The sequence below is a fragment of the Staurois parvus genome, unplaced genomic scaffold, assembly GCF_062004578.1.
Source record: "Staurois parvus isolate SC_StPar_1 unplaced genomic scaffold, SC_StPar_1.0 ptg000018l, whole genome shotgun sequence".
In the NCBI taxonomy this organism is placed as follows: domain Eukaryota; kingdom Metazoa; phylum Chordata; class Amphibia; order Anura; family Ranidae; genus Staurois; species Staurois parvus.
In genome coordinates this window covers 11110004-11131793 of record NW_028317814.1, presented here as the reverse complement: position 1 = coordinate 11131793, position 21790 = coordinate 11110004, and positions in this window count along the sequence as shown.

Below are 21790 nucleotides of genomic sequence, written 5' to 3'. Positions count from 1 at the left end.
AGTAGTTCTTAAAACAGAACCAAACCCTTCCATCCTTTTCAGCGAAGGAAGCTGCCATCTTAGCTTCTGTTGGATCTGCAACTGTCATGGTGCTGCACATGTGATCAGTTCTGAGACATCCATTTGATGGTTTGACAGTTTGGTTGAGAACACAAGCAAATGTGACAGATTACTTTCCCGGCATGGAATGGGTTCAGCTTTTTTTTTTTTTACTTCTTTCACATGTTTATGACTGTAATACTGAGAGCTGGGGACACAAATACAGAAAGGAGTGTTTATCTTAAACTGAACTGAGGTCATGTTAGATCCAATCAGTTCTTAGAAGTATTATTCTTTAATCTCCATTCACCCTTTGAGGACCGTAAGGTTTTGGAACGCCAAAAGAATCAATTTTTTTGTTTTTAAAGTTCATACACTTCAGTTGCTGTAACTAAGCCATTTCATGAAATAATTGGCAAAAAGCTAGATCCATTTGTTGTTTGTTGATAAGAACTAATATTTTGACTCAAACCAAAAAAAAAAAAAGTTTTAAGTTCTTAATCAGATGATACACGCAATTACAAATATGGGACAAATACGTCCCTTGGTCCTCAAAGGGTTAACCCCTGACGAACAGCTAAATTCACAGATGAAATATACGGTATATATGAAAGATGTTTTACCCACCATAAAATTGGTATTTCTGTCCATCCAGGTACTGCAAGAGGCTGATACCAGGTCAAATGATATTATAATCAAAAAGTGCAGCGCTATAAAGTTAATGACATGTCTAATATCAAATAAATTATATATAAAACCAATACTGATGCGTATAGTCCTTTTGTGCAAAAACTACACACTGTAAATGAAGTGCAACTGTAAACGTCAATATATGCAGAAAATGTTTATATATATATATATAAATAAAAGTCCATGTGTTGGTGAAAATCTAGCATCAATCAGATAGTGATGCCACGTGAAGATCCCATGCCCAGGTGTTCGCAAATACATTCCATGTGATAATATTCTGTTCGGAAAAGTGCAGGGGATATGATAAAAATGCGCACTCACCAGATGCGCATATGAAATACGCAATTTGTATAAGTGGTACAATCTGCCAGAGGTCCCCTTTAAGGTGGATCAGATGTACAGCCTGGAAAGAATCTCCCTCCTCTAGATCTGGGACTGCTCTGCAGCTGTCCTTCACATGGGATTCTGAAAGTTATCAGTTCAGTGCAGAGCCTCGGTTCTTCTCTCCGCTCTGAGCCATCACCTGGGCACGGGATCTTCACGTAGCATCACTATCTGATTGATGTCAGATTTTCACCAACACATGGACTTTTATTTGTATATATATATATATATATATATATATATTTTTTTTTTTTTTTTTCTGCATATAGTGATGTTTACAGTTGCACTTCATTTACAGTGTGTAGTTTTTGCATCAATATTGGTTTTATATATACCGGTAATTTATTTGATATTAGACATGTCATTAACTTTATAGCGCTGCACTTTTTGATCATTTATGCTATTGAAGGTTTCTGGTTCCCTTTTAGTGCATTTGCTGCTGATCTTATCTTAAGCGCTCGCTAATTTTCTTCACTGTAAATTATATAATAATGATTACAGAGTTGCAGTAAAGTGGTATTAAACCCAAAATAAAAAATTTTTATATATTGCAGCTTAACCTCCTCGGCGGTATGATTCTTTCTGATTTTTTGTGCTGAAAGCGGTACATTTTTTTGCATGGAAATATGTAGTTTTTTATTGTAGGCTGTAATTTTTAGGAATAACTCACTGAAATCTGTCCGAACAAGAGTCTAGTAAACATCCCGGGTATGATAAAACTTGAAACACGAAATCATAAATTATATATATTTAATAAATAGTCATAAAAAATAATAATATAATAATAATAAATTTAATTCAATAATATAATCAAACCAAAAACACTGAAATTTGAAATACAGAGGCAAATTCACACATCGCTGAGCAAAGTCGCAAAATCGTTTTCAGTATCTGATGACGAATTTCCCCACAAATCATTATCACTCAATTCTGCAAGTGGTTCTGATTTACTACTGCTGTTCTAAAACCACTTTTGACGTAAAGGGACGCTTTTTGGACGCCATGGACGTTTCTAAGTTTCCAGGCAGAAAGAACAGTCAAAATGCAGGCAGGGCACAGGACAGAGCAGTAGGGACAAAATATATGTGAAATGCATTGAACCAGCAATGACAGCAAAAATGGCATTTTTTAAAAATGTCAAATTTCCCGCCGGTTCCGGCGCTCGTACATCCTGACGTCACAGGGACCGGAACACAGAAGCCGGATGTCGGCATCGGCCGGAGGAGATGGCCGGGGACGCTGCAGGGGACACATCGCGGGAGCGAAGGACAAGGTAAGTGCTGCAGGGACCCCCTGAGCAGCGCCGCATGGTAAGCCCGAGTGTAGCTCGGGGTTACCGCTCTTGGTATTGAAATTTTACCCCGAGCTACACTCGGGAAAACCGCTAAGGAGGTTAACAATCAGTAGGTGTGATGGCTGCATTGGTATTCTTTCATTCGGCTTTTTCCCCTCTGTTTTAACCTGGTGACCTGGCCAGTAACACACCTCCTGTATTAGAGTGCCTACACTCTGGATGAAGGAGCACAGGGGCACCTTTGGGCAGTCGCATTGTCAGTCTGGGGGGAGGGAAATGGTAGATGTACTGGCAGATTTAAATACACTAGCAAACTGAAGCTACATTTTATAAGCAGCCACAGCAACATTTTTCCCTTTAGGGATAAAGGTTTTACACAAATAAAAGCTGATCATTAGATCATTAAAAAACGAATGCAGCCACCACATCTAAAATTGGTAAGCAGCAACATTACAAAATGTTTGCTTTTTGGTTTAATATTGCTTTAATATGTGTCTTTTATATCTGCCTAGAGTTCAGTTTGAAGTTCATGTATGATTCGAACTTCTGACTCTGACCTTTAAGTCCTACACACAACCCAACTCTTAGTTTCACATTAGCATTTGATCTGCATTCGCTAATATTAGACAAGCCCACAGAATTTGCTGGTTTCCGAGAAGTTAAAAGGAAAAAATTCCCGTACTCTATTTATGAATATTAGTAGGTAAGTCTAAGCATATGAACATTAGAGTTTAAAATCAACAATATGCAAACCCAGTCAACAAGTTAAAGTGTTCCTAAACCCAGGACCCTGCATTCACTATATCTGGTCTCCCACAGTACACACAACATGGAAGTTCTATGGAGTATTTTAGTAAATATAAACTGCTAAATACCTTTTCTCATCAGCAGTTAGAGCAGTCTTGTGACTTCTATCAGTGTCCAGCCGAGCACTGGTTAAAGCTGGAGTTTTCATTCTGCCCTAGGAGGAAGCAGAACCCCTGACCTCTATCTGGACAGCGCTGATTGGCCCTTTGCTGATCACATGCACTCTCCAAAGAAAAAAAAACTCTCTAGCAATACACACCAACCAAGCATGTGCAGAATGACTCCACTCGATATGTCTTATCAGGAGATAAAACGGAGATACTGGAAGAAGTGGAGGATCAGAGAAGTCAGTCAGTCAAACAGCGTTTTTACACAATGAAGAGGATTAACCCCTTAGGTCCCACAGTGAGTATAACAAGCATGCTTTACTGCATATACAGACTGATTTTACTGTTGTGGGTTTAGTAACACTTTAAGTTAATTATTAGGTTAATAAAGCTGTCCAGAAAACAATAAGGCGGTTTTAAACCCAAAACTAAACATATAATATATTGCAGCATACCAATCATTAGATGTGGTGGCTGCATCAGTTTTCTTTTCTATGGCTTTTCCCCTCTGTTTTCACCTGGTGATCTGGCCAGTAACACACTTCCTGTATTGGTGAGACACAATGCTGGAGGAATGAGATAGGAGGCACAGCAGACCGTGTTAAATCTATTAGCACATTAAGATATACTAACAAATAGAAGCAAACTTCAGCTTACAATTTATCCCAAATCAGTTACAGCTGTTTTTTTTTCCCTTTGGGATAAAGGTTTTGCATAAATAAATAAAAGCTGATTATTTTAATCACCCATGCCAGTGTTAACTGGTTTGTCTCATCCAGGTAAACTGATACATTCTGCTGGAGAGCTTGTGCTTTTGAAAAACAACAGACTTGCTGGCTGGTTCATCAGATGAAAATAGAAGAAAGGAAGCCTAAAAAAAGGAAACTAATGCAGCCACCATTCTAAGAATTGGTGAGCTACAATAAAATACAAGTTTGCTTTTGGGTTTAATACTGCTTTAAAGCAGTACTTAAGACAATGGGGTTGATTTATTAACCTCCTCAGCGGTATGATTCTTTCCGATTTTTTGTGCTGAAAGCGGTACCATTTTTTTGCATGGAAATATGTAGTTTTTTATTGTAGGCTGTAATTTTTAGGAATAACTCACTGAAATCTGTCCGAACAAGAGGCTAGTAAACATCCCGGATATGATAAAACTTGAAACACAAAATCATAAATTATAATTTTTTATTAATAATCATAAAAAATAATAATATAATAATAATAAATTTAATTCAATAATATAATCAAACCAAAAACACTGAAATTTGAAATACAGAGGCAAATTCGCACATCGCTGAGCAAAGTCGCAAAATCGTTTTCAGTGTCTGATGACGAATTTACCCACAAATCATTATCACTCAATTCTGCAAGTGGTTCTGATTTACTATCGCTGTTCTCTAGCTGATCTAAAACCGCTTTTGACGTAAAGGGACGCTTTTTGGATGCCATGGACTTTTCTAAGTTTCCAGGCAGAAAGAACAGTCAAAATGCAGGCAGGGCACAGGACAAAGCAGTAGGGACAAAATGTATGTGAAATGCATTGAAACAGCAATGACAGCAAAAATGAAATTTTTTAAAAATTTCAAAGTTCCGGCGCCCGTACGTCCTGACGTCACAGGGACCGGAACATGGAAGCTGGATGCCGGCATTGGCCGGAGGAGATGGCCGGGGACGCTGCAGGGGACACATCGCGGGAGCGAAGGACAAGGTAAGTGCTGCAGGGACCCCCAGAGCAATGCCGCATGGTAAGCCCGAGTGTAGCTCAGGGTTACCGCTCTTGGTAATGAAATTTTACCCCGAGCTACACTCGGGAAAACTGCTAAGGAGGTTAAAGGCAAATAGGCTGTGCACTTGGAAGGGCACTGCAAAGTGTAGTTGCTCTAGATCTGAAGGGAAAATGCAAGGAAAATAAAAAACATAATTTTTGCTTGCACGATTGGATGAAAGAAATCAGCCTCGCCTCATTCCAGAGCTCCCCTCGCACCTAAAGCAACCACACTTGCAGTGCACAGTATACGTACCCTTAGTAAATCAACTCCAGTGTACACTTTTAGAAAATGGCATCCAAGTTTTGCATTCTTTTTATGGTGTTTCTAGGAGAAACTGCAGCCTCTTTTTATGATTCTGTGCAATCCTATTCACATGCTTCGAGGTGCGTTGAAGAAAAATACCATGTTGCTCATTGCAACCATTCTGCTTATCACTCTCTGACTTACATCAGTAAAAAAAGATTAAAGTTTATCTAAACCCAAGAACGAAAATGCTTACTAGTTCCTTTTTTTTTTTCCATCCAGTAGTTTTTATTTGAGAAGAACAACGGTTTGCAGTTTTCACATTTTTGTGGTTTCAGAACAGAACAAAGCAATGTGGCTTACAGTATCCAAAGAAATAGAAATGTTTTCTTCAGTCTATTAATTACAAACATATTTTTAACGAACTTCTAACTAAGCCATAAAGCACCGATTGTCAGCATGCCATGTAAATACGTGAGAAGTATATTACAATTGTGAATAGAAGCAAATAGACATTAAAAGATCATTTGAAAGCAGGGGCGGACTGACAACTCATGGGGCCCCCGGGCAATAAGGGATCATGGGGCCCCTGTGTCCTTGCCCAAACTCAAAAAAGCCTATGCAAAAGGTACCAGAGGCATCTCATGGGGCCCCCTACTGACCCCGGGCCCTCGGGCAGTGCCCGAGTTTCCAAATGACCAGTCTGCCCCTGTTTGAAAGTTAACTGTGGTCTGTGATTTTGTTATTTAACCATTTAAGGGTATCAGAGGTGCCATGAAGGGAACGTGAGGAGGGTCAGACCAAATTTCTGCTGTAGAGGTTATAACCTCCTTAGAGTCTGTTCTTTACCAATGCTGGTATTGCAGGAGTAGGGTCACCTAACAATCCATGCCAGACATTATAACATTTTTGTGAACTACCTTTGTGAGTATAGGTTAGGCTCTCTAGGTCTAAAATAGAGCTTACCTTTTCTATCCATTGGTGTGACGTTGGAGGCTAGGAGAACTGTGCTATTTTCCTGGTCCAATATAGGTTTCTGATCACTTCACTGCTAGCTCAAGGTGAAGGTCATCACAAGGGACTGCCAAAGACACCCATCTTTGACTCAGAGGAACACTGTATATTTTCACTGTAGGTGAAATGCTCAGAATAATGGTAGCATATTATTTTGCTGATATCATACCAATTTAGGGTATTTTCAAAACATATGGACCATTTTCCCTTGTCTTGAGGTGCATCTGCATCTATGAGAGAAGTGGAACATTCTACTGCAGGGGTGTCAAACTGGCGGTCCTCCAGCTATTGCGAAACTACAAGTCCCATCATGCCTCTGCTTTTGGGAGCCATGCTTGTAACTGTCAGTCTTGCAATGCCTCATGGGACTTGTAGTTTGGCAACAGCTGGAGGGCTGACTGTTTGACACCCATCTTCTACTGTGTGTCCAGTACACCCTATGCAGGAGAAATTGCAATGTAAGTAGGGAGAGAAATATTGACCTCTGAGGCACTCTTTGTAGTGCCTCAAGCCACTGCTCATCCATGATATCGTATGTACTCTCCAGCGCCTCAGCCAAAAGGGAAGCCAAGGGTACCAGGACAGCGACAACCAAAGGAAATGCTTCAGGGGTGCAGCCCTCCTCAGACAGGGAGATCAGCCACTAGATAAAAAGAAAACAGGTGGTGCACACACCTAGTGCATTATCCAAGGTTTATTGAAAGGAGTGAAAAATAAAAACATACTCACAGACGAAGCATGTATCTAAAAAGCATTGCAAAATGATGATGGCCACAACGGCAGGCAAGGTGTTCCCACTGTCAGTGAGGTCAAATGTCTGATGCGTTTCGGGGACAAATCCCTTTCCTCAGAGCTAATGACCAGCCTCTGATGCAGATGTGTAATGAATGGATAATGGGAGCCTTGCTGGTGATGCCATTTTCTGTTTATCTACTGCTCATCCATGAGTCGAACTAAGTCTTGTATCCATTTTCCTTTACCCTGTAATAACAATTGGCTAAGAGAACTAGTAAGTACAGCAGTATATATTTTGGGAATGAGGTCCTTCTTGCATGATGAGTGGGCAATGAATAAGATTACATTGGTTTTATATGGTTTAGTTTACTAAGCGGGTAGAGAGTTAAGGGCCTCAATTAATTTAGTAAGGGTAATATGGGAGCCTAGAAGGTCTCTGTCTTCTAATGTCAATTAAAGGTATGTAAATATTGTTGAGAGAGATAGGTAATGCCAAATTTTTTCCATAAGTCTGATCTTTCCAAGTCATTCAACTCAGTAGGATAAGTAAGAGGGGTGTAAAGTAGGTGTGGAAGCAGATGTGATGAGTTTTTTGTGTAAATTTATGTTTGGAGCCATCTATACCGAGTGTCTTGTGTTCAGGTAGAGAGGAAAGGGCCTCAATTAGTTTAGTAAGGGGGATATCGGAGTCTAGAAGGTCTCTGCCCTCTAATGTCAATTTAGCGTATCTAAAAAGGAGTTTGTTTCCAAACAGTGTATTGGGCTTTAGAGGCATAAAGATTTTGATAGAAGAAAAGGAATTCTGCCAGAATGTCCTTAGTAGAGGATATGGTAATCCAAGCTCCAGTAGATAACTATCCTATATAACTGGAGGTATTCTGGAAAGTGGCCAATATGACCAGTTTTCTCTACCCCTTAAAATTATTGTTGTTTAACAAAAAAAAATGGTTTGTGCTTTCACAAGAGAAGTATGTTTTAGCAGTTCATTGAGCCCCCAGCCATAGAGATTGAGTAGTGAGGTTAGGGGTCAATATGTAACCATGTTTCATAATTTCTAAAGTGGATAGCAGCTCCCGTTCCCCTTGTTGTGATATACATTTAATTTTAATTACCTCTTACTTAAGAATGTCCCTGAGAAAAGCCTTCAGAGTATCACTATATTAAAGTGGGTTGAGCCTTCGTCAGATTCCAGAAAGACTGACAACTGAGTAGGGATATCATTGCCTGGGAAGAATAAGCAATGCCAAAAAGGATTAAACTTCCACATAGTCTCCTCAGACAATTTTCCTAGTGAGAGTCCCAACAAGATTAGGGAATAGTCAGATAAACCCCTAGGTTCCATTGTAACTTATTGAAATGTAATGAGAAAGGCCTAAATACCTACTGCTAAAGCAATCCTAATTAGTGTGCCATGGATACGGGAATAGGAGGTATATTGGTCATCTGTAGGATGTCAGGAGTGTCAGATGTCTACCAGGCCTAGTTTCCTCACCAGTAACATGAGTGAAATCAGTGACTGCCCAGTATTCACATTGGTACCAAATCTACCTTTAGAAATATCCATTACGTTTTTATGTCTCCAAGGACAATTATAGGCAAATTTCCATAAATACTCCAGAATTGTGCAAAGTGTTTAGGTACCTCTGTGGGGTAGGAGGTAGGGATATAAAAAGTGGCAAGAATGAATGGAGTAGTACCCACAGTTCCCTGCAGGAAGATATATCTGTCCACCTCCTCTAATTTTGTCTACCTGCAGGTGATTGGTAATTTTTTTATGTTTAAGGATACTAGTGCAACTTAGGAGGTATGGCAGGTGTGGATTGAAGTTTCATACTATGATCTATGAAGGAAATTGGTGGTATCTTTTCTTAAATGAGTCCCCTGCAGGCACACTGTGACTGGCTGTTTTTTTTTTGCCAAAACCCAAAACAGCAATTTAATTGATTCTTGAAGACCTTTTAAGCTTCTGGAATGTAGTTTGAGCTGTTGCTGTTTAGTCATTTAGGCCTCAGTTGCTTAGCTTGAGAAAGAGAGGTCTTTGCATAGAGCTATAGATAGCAGTTTGAGCAGCTAATGATGAAAGCCAGCAAGGAAGATCTTGGTGACGTCCCTTTGGAAAGAGGTTTGACTGCATAGTCAGGGACATTGGAACAAACAAAAAAAAAAAAAAGATGAGGAGAAGCAGGTACAATAGGAGAGCTAATCCCAAGCGGTCTTCAGAACCGATTACAATGGATTATTAGTTGGGGAAAAGTGCAGTCCAATGTATATATGCATGTATTGAAATTCACCAGTGCTAATTGGATGGTTACCATCACCTTGTAACATAGTGAAATGGTAGGTGGTTGATAGCATTAAATCAGGAGTATATCACAGGATTTTTTCATTTATTTCCAGACAGGTCGAGATGGCAGGAGCAGAATCAAAGAAGTGTGTATCACTCTTAATTACAACTAGAGGGGTATAGCATAGAGTAGTGGATATACAAGTTTCTTTCTTCTTCTTCTCCGTGCTTCTTTTTGGCTGTATGGGCATGCATGCAAACACATGTATTTGGCATTTTACTTTTGGGACATATTGACCATTGTCTGCACTTGAAAGCCTTCTGCTAGCTCTGCATTGTACCCTTGGTGTGTGGTTCCTAGCCTTCCCCACAGCTCATGGGACAGACCCGTGGCGATGATCTTCATGCATCCAGTGGCTGATATATAGTTTATACCTTTTTTCACAATGTGGTGTACATCCCGTCAGTCACATTTTCTCCTGATGAAGTGAATTAGGATTCACGAAACGCATGAGTTTTTGGCATGATGCAGCCATTATTCTTGGATTTTATTATATTGTCGCTAAAACTATGTTTATTGAAGTAAACATACTGTATTTTTGACGAAAAAGTGCTCCAGTTGTGCTGTTATTTATGTACACTTTATGTACTATTCAGAATGTCCATTAAAATGTTTTGTATCTATTGAATAAAATAATAATGGTTTTAAATAATTTGTTTTTTTAATGAGGTACTTCGTGAAGGCCCCAAAAGGTTTTTTCTTTTTATCTATGCAAGTTTATTAATCTGCATTTAACACCCAAGAACATGGCTCTTTCTCTCTGAACCTCAGAGGAGAATGTAGGAAAATTTAAGACTACAGTTATGGAGAATAAATCACCATGGTCTCTCTCAAGCCATAGGATACACTGTCTATGTATTTTAGCAGCTTGAGGTATCAAGTTTTTAATAAATTCAGTAGGTTTGCACCTTCTGCCCCTTCAGGAATACTGATAACTATGAGGTTATGTTTTCTGAGTCTGTTTTCCAAGTCTTCCAGTTGTATAGTTTATCATTCTATTATTATATTATTATCTTGTTCTTAGACCTTAACAGAGCTACATATTTTTTTTCACAAGTATGGAGTTTGTTAAGCCCCCCTCTGCCCTTAAATGTACATTCTCTGATTTTTTGAACATCGTGCCTTTAAGAGGGTAATGTCCTCTTTAAGATACCTGTATATGGATAGAGGCATTTCCATTATTAACAACCCAAAGCAGAGGAAACATCACAGTTGTCAGGGTCCCCGCTAACATACTACTATCCCCCGTATTCTGCTTTGTCAATTCTGGTGAGGCATGTAAAATGTGCTCTGAAAGCATGGAGGGAGGCATACTTAAACGTTTGCCTTCACTTTTGCCTTTGGCAGGGATGTGAGCGAAGCACTCTAATCTAGTGGCAGCATCCTTGCTTCTAGTGACAGGGTTGCTGGTGCCATCTTGGGCCACACAATCAGCTGTGCATAGATCTTCTCTGTGGGTTTTCATAGCAGGGGTGGGAGAAAAGCTCTCTAACTTGGTGGCAACATCCTTGCTTCTAGTGATGTGGGAGCTGGTGTCAACTTGGGCCACAGGAACAGCTGTGCATTGGTCTTCACTGAGGGGTTTTATAGCAGGGGTGGGAACAAAGCTCTCTAACTTGGTGACAGCATCTTGGCTTCTAGTGATTTGCTAGCTGGTGCCATCTTGGGCCACACGATCACCAGTGCATAGGTCTTCTCTGAGGGCTTTCATAGCAGGGGTAACAGCAAAGCTCTCCAACTTAGTGGCAGCGTCCTTGCTTCTAGTGACGTAGGAGCTGGTGCCATCTTGGGCCACGTGACCAGCTGTGCATGGGTCTTCTCTGATAGTTTTCATAGCAGGGGTGAGAGCAAAGCTCTCTAACTTGGTGGCAGCATTCTTACTTCTAGTGACAGGGTTGCTGGTGCCATCTTGGGCCACACGATCAGCTGTGCATAGGTCTTCTCTGTGGGGTTTCATAGCAGGGGTGGGAGAAAAGCTCTCTAACTTGGTGGCAGCATCCTTGCTTCTAGTGATGTGGGAGCTGGTGCCATCTTGGGCCATACGATCAGCTGTGCATGGGTTTTCTCTGAGGGATTTCATAGCAGAGGTGGGAACAGAACTCTATAACTTGGTGGCAGCATCCTTGCTTCTAGTGACATGGGAGCTGATGCCACCTTGGGCCACACAATCAGCTGTGCATAGGTCTTCTCTGGGGGTGTTCTTAGCCATCATCATGGATGTGCAGCAGCAGAGGCAAGAGTAGTCAAGGGACAGGATCCCAGTATACTGCAGAGCCTAGAGTGGGTAAGATTACATTGGCAGTAAGCTGGACTGCAAGAGTGGCAGCAGAAGCTGAGTGGGATGCATTCGGCTATATCCCCAATCCCCCTTCCCAGTTTACCAGCCCTTGATGTGCCTTCTGTATTAGGTTTTTTTTTAGGCTTTTTAAATCTATTTTGACCAGATGATTCTGCCATTACTACATTCACTGTACTGTATCTATGGAGGAGCAACGTTGTCACCCTTGGACAGGGCTATAGAATACCTCCTCCTCTCCTCTATACCATTGGGATAGGTTTTTTAGTAGTCCAAAGGGAAAACTGGGAAAAAGTCTCATGAAGTTAACAACTCTCACGATTATTGGCAGGGGCAACAGGTTTTTTTTTGCACTTGTCAAGTAGATATAACAAAACAGTAATTAACAGACCAAAAGAAAAGAGATAAGAAACGTTCAAAACTCGGCTTTACATACACTTTAAAACCTGATTGCAATCGGAAACACAGACAGTTTTGATAGAACAGGGCCCATAATCCTTTGTGTAGTTTCCGCTGCCTCGTACACCCATCTGGCAATAAACAATCTAAAAAGACAGGCAAAGCAAATACAAACACTGGCGTATGGGAGAGTTTTTTTTAACTTCTCTTAATAAAACTGGAAATGTTTACACGGGTTCACATGACCAAATGACGATATTTTTAGAAAGATGTGCTCATTGAGTAGCCCCACTGTACAAATACTGTACGAATATCACACAGCTCTCCACACACAATCAAAGTAAATCCCCTACAGATTTCCGTATTTTTAGTGGGAAAAGAATTTGAAGGTCCCGGCAGTGCTATGAACAGCGTGTAACTAATTATTAAACAAATATTTTTCCATTACTGTAAGCTGGACATAATACAGAAAAGATACTCATTTTTAAAAGATGGCCTTGGATAAGATAAAATTCACCATGTTTAAATAATATCTCATTTCAGTTTACTGTAATTACAAAGCAGAGCTGTTAGTGGTTGCTCCAGTTATTACTTGCATTCTCTGGGGAAGAGTGAATTCTGCAGCTGCCATATTTTAGTAGCCTCTGACGGCAAAAAGATTACGTCCTTGTCTCAGCTTTTACTGTAAGCCCCTGAGGTCCTGGAAGACTTTTTCTATAGGAGCCTTTTTTGCTATAGGAAACATTATAATCACTTAGCTTAGTGAATAAAGTGAAGCTGTTTTCACTTCAATCATCCAATCATGTGCAAGCAAACATTTTTCTTGCATGTTTTTAATTTAAAGCTGTGTGTATTTTTATTTGACTCACAGTTTTATTTGTGTATTTCTTGCAGACCTGTGCTGTAATCCAGCATTAAACAACTCCTGTAGTTTGCCTCTGTGCACTACTTCCTGTAATAAAGACCAGCCACTGCTGCTTTATCTCCTTGTGCAGGGTAACTGGTCATGTCTCCGCCCCTCCTGTAGCTTTACTGCAGGCAGTCTTTAGTGGGTGGACCCTCTGGGCCCCTCCCATAGCTCTGCTCTCCTCATCAGTGATGTACAGCACAGTGGTGATGTAACAAATACTTTTACAATGTAATACTACTTGCATTTGAAAATCGTTTCATGAACACAAAGTGGATTTATATACCTATGCGTTACTTGATGAATATCTTCAAATGAAAGAATTTATAGGAGTTCAACTTTAATTCAAAAAGATTGCTGAACACTTTATAATTTGAGCTTTTTTTTTAAGCCCCATAATGTGTTTTAACCCTTGCAGTAGCACTTAAATTTTAAAAAAGTAAAAAAGACAAATATTTATTACTGTAATAATGCAGCCTGATTTCATTACAGTAAAAAAGTAAAGTGGGTTCCACTGGAATTTTAAATCTACATTTTGTTTTTTTAGAATATAAAAAAATAAGCATTTTCTTCTAAAATTCCATTTAAAAAAGAAGAAAACAAAATGATCAGGCCTGAAGTAAGTTTAAAGTGATACTAAAGGTAATTATGGTTAAATAAAAAAGATGTTATACTTATCTGCTCTGTGCAATGATATTGCACAGAGCCATCCCTTATCTTCTCTTTGGCATTCCCATGCTGGCATTGTCCACTCCTTCCTCCTGGTGCTTGTTAGCAAGCTGGCTGCTAAGAGGGCACCCATGTGGGCATGCTCCCAAGCCGGGCTGTGTGCGCGTCCATAGACATTGTTAAAATAAAAAAGATGTTATATTTACCTGCTCTGTGCAATGATATTGCACAGAGCCATCCCTTATCTCCTATTTGGCATTCCCATGCTGGCATTGTCCACTCCTTCTTCCTCTGGGTGCTTGCAAGCAAGCTGGCTGCTAAGAGGGCACCCATGTGGGCATGCTTCCAAGCCGGGCTGTGTGTGTGTCCATAGACATTGTTAAAATAAAAAAGATGTTATATTTACCTGCTCTGTGCAATGATATTGCACAGAGCCATCCCTTACTTCCTCTTTGGCATTCCCCTGCTAGCATTGTCCATTCCTTCTTCCTCCGGTTGCCCATTAGCAAGCTGGCTGGGGTCATGCTCCCGAGCTAGGCTGTGTGCATCCATAGACATACACAGCACCAGCAAGCCAAACCCCCCACTCCCTCCTCACAGAACTGAGAGCTCTTGTTGCCCTCAGTGTCTCCTGTTAGACCAGGAAGAGAGGAGAGTAGTGATGGGGATGAAACAGCACTGGATCTGTGACAGGAGTCAGATAAGTGTTTAGGGATGGGGGTGTATACTTGCCTTGATCCAAAGCATCGAGTATGATTTCTGGCTGTTCTATCATTCCTCTGACATTCAATGCCAACACCAGGCAATCCCGAAAAACAGCCCCTCCCCCCTCCTCTAGCACACAGCAGGTGATTGAAAGTCTTTAAAACTGTGTGTGTGTGTGTGTGTGTGTGTGGGGGGGGAACGCCATCCACTCAAGTTTCATATTACACTCAGCTCTCTGCTGTGCAGTGTGTGACATCAGATCCCAATCCCCTGCCTTCTTGAGATTAGAAATGTTGTGTGCTTTAGAAGGCTGTAGAGCAGGGAAGGCTTCAGATAAACAAGTACCATTAATGTAGGAGGATTGTTTCATCTGTGTATCACCTGAGGCCAGTCACGTCAGTGGGAATATGATATGAAAGAGTTTACAACCACTAAATGAGCTGAATTGTACTGCTTTCATAACTATACTTTCAAAGATGACTCATGTGTCTAGGATGGTGTGTTATGGGGATATAAAATCCATCAACTGGACTATAGATTGCTACTGCTATCACATTCAGATAGATACTGCATGTCGAAGTTCCTCCATATTGATTGAAGGATATGTGTAGGTGGTGGGGCTGACTGGTGATACGAGTTTGCGTACTTTGCCCGTTTTCAATGTACTTTTTTTTTTACTGTTTTATTGAATAAACCTGTTGGACTAATTTTAGGTAGAGGGCAATAAACTCAGCAGGTTTTAGTTCGTTAAAGAAAACTAAACACACAAATGTAGGAGTGAAATAGCTACTGATATTGTCCTTGGTTGCCTAACCCAGGCCTCTAGTTTTGTCACCATGGGCTTAACCCAGGTTTTGCCACCATGCTAACAACTAAACCACGGTTACCTCCTTTAGTTTTTTTTTTTTGGAACCCCCTGGATTGTTTTCTTGCTTAACAGTAAGTTTATTGAATGGCTACAAGAAATTACAGTCAAAACAAATGGGCAGCCCCTGTTGTTTAATAGGCCATTGTCTTGTCTGTGCCTTTAAGAAATATTAAAAATATAGACCAGTCTGTTTTGTATAAAAGTTCTGGTTTGTTCAAGCTCAAATTAACTTTCAGTTGAAATCCTTAGTGCCGACGGTAACAAATATGTAGCCTCTCGGTGGTGGGCCTTGATGCCAAGAGGCTGCATATTTGCGTACCCGATGTAAACAAGCATGTGCGGAGAGCGCGCGCCCTGCGTTACCCGTGTCTCAGGGAAAGCTCCCGATCGCTGCTTGCGATCAGGGTGCTTTCCAATCATGTGACCGCTGGGGCAGACGGTAAGCAAATATGTAGCCTCTCAGTGGTGGGCCTTGATGCCGAGAGGCTGGATATTTGCGTACCCGATGTAAACAAGCATGTGCCGAGAGCGCGCGCCCTGCGTTACCCGTGTCTCAGGGAAAGCTCCCGATCGCTGCTTGCGATCAGGGTGCTTTCCAATCATGTGACCGCTGGGGCAGACGGTAAGCAAATATGTAGCCTCTCGGTGGTGGGCCTTGATGCCGAGAGGCTGCATATTTGCGTACCCGATGTAAACAAGCATGTGCCGAGAGCGCGCTCCCTGCGTTACCCCTGTCTCAGGGAAAGCTCCTGATCGCTGCTTGCGATCAGGGTGCTTTCCAATCATGTGACCGCTGGGACAGCCAATCACAGCAGCAACATGACCCTAAACCCCGCCTACCCTTTAATGGGCCAGGAGACGTAGACGCCAAGGGGTTAAATAGGAAGGGTCTGTAGTCACAAACAGCACACGGGCAGGGTTTTGTTGCAGAAGAGACATGCAATGTCTGTTCTGCAATACAATGCCCCTACCTGCGTGCTCCCTGTCTTCTCCAGCACTGTAAAGTGAGCATTCGCAGCTGAGCTTACAGTGCATGCGCAGGAGTGATGTCATCCCATGCCAGCCAATGAGAAAACCCAGGAGATGCCAGAGCCGGCAAGGGACCTTTGGACAGATGAGTATTAACCGTTTAGTTCTGCTTTAAACAAGCTAAATACATGCCATGGACATTGAGACTACAGTTGTGCAAAGTCTTTAAGTTAATTTTCTTTAGAAAAGAAATGAAATTGAAGCAATACGCCACTGCTAAACCATCCATATACGACAATATTCCAATAAAAGTTAGTAGAACAACCCAAAAAGTATCCAATGTGTTTTGGGGGTCCAAAAATGCCCCCTTCATCAGGGCTTGATTGAAAACAATATGAAATGAACCAGAAGTGAACTGGACCTTTAACCCATTCACGATGGCACCTCCCGGCACTTTAAGGGGTTTCTGATGCCGGAAGGCGGGGCAGGGTTTAGGGTCATGTGATCGCCATGATTGGCTATCATGGCAGTCACATGATCGGAAAAGTCCTGACTGCAAGGAGAGATCGGGGCCTTTCCGTGGAACGTCATCACATGTGCTGAGAGCACGCAGGCCGCACGCTCTCAGAATGTTTGTTTACAGATGGTGTGCAAATATGTGGCTGCTCTGTGTCAAGGCCCAACCACCGATAGGCCGCATCTTTGCGTACTGTCGGCGTGAAGAGGTTATTAGTATTTCTTGCAGTGTGATTACAATCACAGGTCTTGTCAGCGTCTGGTTTGGTGGCAAAACAGTGGCATGGCGCTTCAGTTTCAATTTTTGTTACATCACACTACAAGCCAAGGATATCATAGAGATCCACAGAGGTGTAGAAGCCACCTGCCCAGGGAACCTCAACATCTACACCAGGGGTCTCCAAACTATGGCCCTCCAGGTGTTGAGGAACTGCAAGTCCCATGAGGCCTTGCAAGATTCTGACAGCCACAGGCAAGATTCAAAGAGGCAGAAGCATGATGGGACTTGTAGTACTTCAACAGCTGGAGGGTCATAGTTTGGAGACCCCTGATCTATACCTTCAGGTTGCAATACCGATAAGAGAATGCTGGTTTTCCAATTTCGTAAATGTTTTCTTTAGAAAGCAGTCACAGCCTAAGTGGAAAAGCCTGTCCCCTGCCAGCAGCTGCAGAGTGCTCTCCATATGGAAGCAGTGATCTCTCTGCAGAGGTCTGACATATTCCCTACTACACAGTCAGCAAAGCGTATGCTCTGTGCTAATTGGAGAGTCCAGCTCTGACTCAGCAGGTAGTGTCAAACCTATGCAGAGAGATCACTGCTTCTACACAGAAAGCTGGGGTCCTTCTACAAAGCTTGCTGAAAGAAGAAAGACTTTTTCTACTCATATTGGGGATGCTGTCTAAAGAAATTAAACCGCAAGACTTTAAAAGCCATAGCTCACTGTTACCAGAAAACTGCCTATTCAGGTAACTGGTGCCTGTAGATAAAAACAAGCTGTGCAGCTTTGAGTAAAGTTGAATGATGCCTTTGCTGTTGGTGTAGGCCATTTACATACCTTCCGAAGCCTTTCTGAAAAACTCCCAGAGATGGCATCATCCCATCCTGCCTTGTTGCTAGGATGTTGCTAAGACACTCCCAGCCATTAATGCTCACCTTCATCAACACAGACACAAGCTCTTAAATGCTGAGGTCAGAGCTACTGCATCAGGTGAGAAAAAGCACATGTGGGGGTTTGTATCAGAAAAAGAGCTCACTGCTGTGATGGTAGAGATGAACAGTAACAACTTGAGAGTGCCTTAGCAACATCCTAGCAACAAGGCAGGATGGGATGATGCCATCTCTGGGAGTTTTTCAGGCTTCAGGAGGAAGTAAACGGCCTACACCTATAGCAAGGGCATTATAAAATGCTGGTCAGAGCTGCACAGGTTGACTTTATGTACAGCCACCCCTTATCTGCATAGGCAGTTTTTTTGGTAAAGGTGAACTATGAACCTTTTTTTCGGACTGTATATAGGTATTAAAGCTCTTTGGGCTGTTGCTTTAAGAAATGTGGTTAAAGACAGCTTAAGTGACGCCGTTTCCTGATAGCGTGTCATCTCGTTAGCAGATCTGTCAACTTTTCACCCACAAAGCTTGCTGGTTTCCTAACTTGTGATTCACCATCAGATGGTGTTCCGATACGTTTTCTTATTTGTGTCTCAGTTGCTGAGCAGAGCAAGTTTGTGGGCAGAAGTTCATCGGCTGGTAATTCTCGGTATCACCACCGTCTTCTGGGCAGCTGAAGAGGAAGTAGGCACAGAACCGTTTAAAACCGCGGTTTTTGTCTTCAACGTTTCCTGTGTTCAGTGCTCAACGTCAATGACGGAATTTGCCATTGTGCACCATTATAGTGATTAAAGTGCTTGTAAACCCTTCCATATACCCAGTGAAGTGACTGGCCTCAGGGGGGATACAGAGATTAAACAAATCCTCCTACATACGTTGTACCTGTTTATCTGCATTCTGCTCTTCTCTACATGTGTTCAAAGTGTTGATATTACAGATCAGAAAAAAAGGGGGTAGAGAGCTGAAGTTACACTCTGCAGACCTTAGTGAGGAGAACTCTGAGAGCTGATTGGAGGGAAGGGACACACCCATCTTCACACAGCTCACAGGATCAAAGCTGTGGCTGTCATTCTGCTGAAGGTCCCTCCTTGTCACCATTTTTCTCTTGGTGTCAGGAAAACTTAGCATGAATCACTTTTGACTATAGCACAGGAATGAAACAGCAGGCAGAAATTACACTCAGTGCTCTTAACTGAGACAAGTACACACTATAGAGGAATATGCTTTGTTCGTGTTTCATGTCTGAAATTTACAACCAGTTTAAATATACAGCCATGCCATTTAAATCCCCATGACTCATATCCCTTTTGGATATAGCAGAAGAAAGTTTCCCTCCCCGCTTTTTGGGTTTTATTTTGCCATGTGTAATCTTGGGGAGATTTACCTTAAAGTATAACTGAAGTCAAATGTTTTTAGAAAGAATAAAGAGATATTATAACACCTGTCAGCAATAAAAACTATCTGTGACCCCGTTAGGAAGATTCACCCCTTCTATTTGTCCTGGTTACTGTCATCACCAAAAGAGAAAGAAAAAGCAAATCCCACATTGTGGGTTATCGCCACAACAGGAATAGAAGGGAAATCTTCCAATGAGGACACTAGGTTCTAGTGAATCTGAAAATCCAGGGATTTCCTCTCACTTCCTGTTTTGGCTATGGGAAAGGAAGTTTAGGGAAATCTCCCCAATGGGACATAGGGGAAAAAAAAAAAACCCACATGACATGAGAGGGGTTGGTAATAGAGGAACTGCTGCTCCAGGCTCGTCCACTGACACACCTTCCAAACATGTGAACACTAATAGGTCCGGACAGCTGCACTCCAAAGCCTGATCCACTTTATTACCCCCCCCCCCCCATGCCAGGGTACTAGGCGTAATCCTAGACTCCAATCTGTCCTTTCAGCCTCGGGTCCAATCGCTAACAGAAAAAATGAGTGAGGAAAGAAAAGTTGATGCATTTCACACATCTTTCTGCTTATTCATAAGACTAAGGAGCTATTAGAGTGGAACTTCACTCTTTCACTCAACATTGACTATCTGTAATGCTTATGATGCTAGCATCAGTAAATAGATAGGAAAGTATCATAATTACTTGGTTTACTTTATTTTTTGTAACTCCTTCAGTTACTTCCTGGTTTTAATGCCTTGGCAAATGATGCCAAACCTCCCAGGAGTCTTCAGGAGCAGAGGCCCTACAGGAAGTAAGAGGAAAGCTCTCTAAAGTGAAGAAGATGCCCTTTTAGATAGTTGTCACCAAAACAAGAGAACCCATTGGAAGATATCTCCTCTAGCCCTGGGTTTTTCACTACCGTTCAGTCATTTTGACAAGGATTGCCAGGACTATTAGAGAGAATGGGTCACACACAAAAAAAAAATAAATGAGATGTTCAAACCATTCATCAAGCTATCTAAAACTATATTTTGGCCTCAGAGACTCTGCTCTCTCCTGGTTATCCTCTTATCACAGTGCTCCTTCAGCGTTAGCTATAACGCTGCTACCTCCCCTTCACGCCCTTTCTGTTGGGGTCCCTCAAGGTTCTGTCCTCGGACCCCTCCTCTTCTCCATCTACACTTCCTCCCTTGGCCATTTGATAAACTCCCACCGCTTCAACTACCATCTCTATGCCGACGACGCACAAATCTCTCTACCCCTCACCTCACCCCCTCAGTCTCCAATTGCATCACCAGCCTACTAAGTGACATATCGGACTGGATGTCACTCCACTTCCTCAAACTCAACCTTTCCAAAACTGAGCTCCTAGTATTCACCCCAGCCCGTGCCCCCCCCCCGACTTTTCCATCAAGATCAACACTATCATCAGCCCCACCCCCCATGCCAGGGTACTAGGCATAATCCTAGACTCCAATCTGTCCTTTCAGCCCCAGGTCCAATCGCTAATAAACTCATGTAGACTTCACCTCCGCAACATCTCCAAGATACGGCCGTTCATAACCTCGGAAACCACTAAGCAAATCATTCACTTCCTTGTTATATCTCGGCTTGACTATTGGAACTCCCTCCTCACTGGCCTACCTAATGACAGGCTATCCCCTCTTCAGTCCATCATGAAAGCTGCTGCCAGACTCATTCACCTTACTAACCGCTCTATATCTGCCACCCCTCTCTGCCAATTCCTCGACTGGCTTCCCATTGCCCAACGGATAAAATTCAAAACACTGACGTATAAAGCCGTTCAGAACACTGCCCCTAATTACATAACTGACCTGGTCTCTAAATACCACCCAAACCATACTCTCCGCTCCTCACAAGACCTCCTACTCTCTAGCTCCCTTCTCTCCTCCTCCCATGCTCCTCTCCAGGATTTCTCAAAGGCTTCACCCATCCGCTGGAACTCCCTACCCCATTCTGCTCACTTTTAGGCGTACTCTGAAAACCCATCTCTTCAGGGAAGCCTACCCTGACCCCAGCTAATATTGGAATCCTCTACTCTTCCTACCACTCCATCCCCCACAGCTAATTACCTCTTGTACCACCATCCCCTCCCTCCTAGATTGTAAGCTCCAAGGAGCAGGGCCCTCTAATCCCTCTTGTATTGAACTGTATTGTTACTGTACTGTCTCCCTCCATTATGTAAAGCGCTGAGCAAACTGTCGGTGCTATACAAGTCCTGTATAATACTAAAAAAAAAGAAAAAAAAAAAAGGGGGGCTTTAGATACACTTTATATACAGTGCCTTGAAAAAAGTATTCATACCCCTTGAAATTTTCCACATTTTGTCACATTATAACCAAAAACGTAAATGTTTTAGCAGTATTTTATGATATAGTCTCATCTGACCTGAGCACCTTCTTCCACGTCTTCTTGCAAACTGCAAACGGGACTTCTTATGACTCTTTCAACAATGGCTTTCTTCTTGCCACTCTTCCATAAAGGCCAGATTTGTGGAGTGCACGACTAATAGCTGCC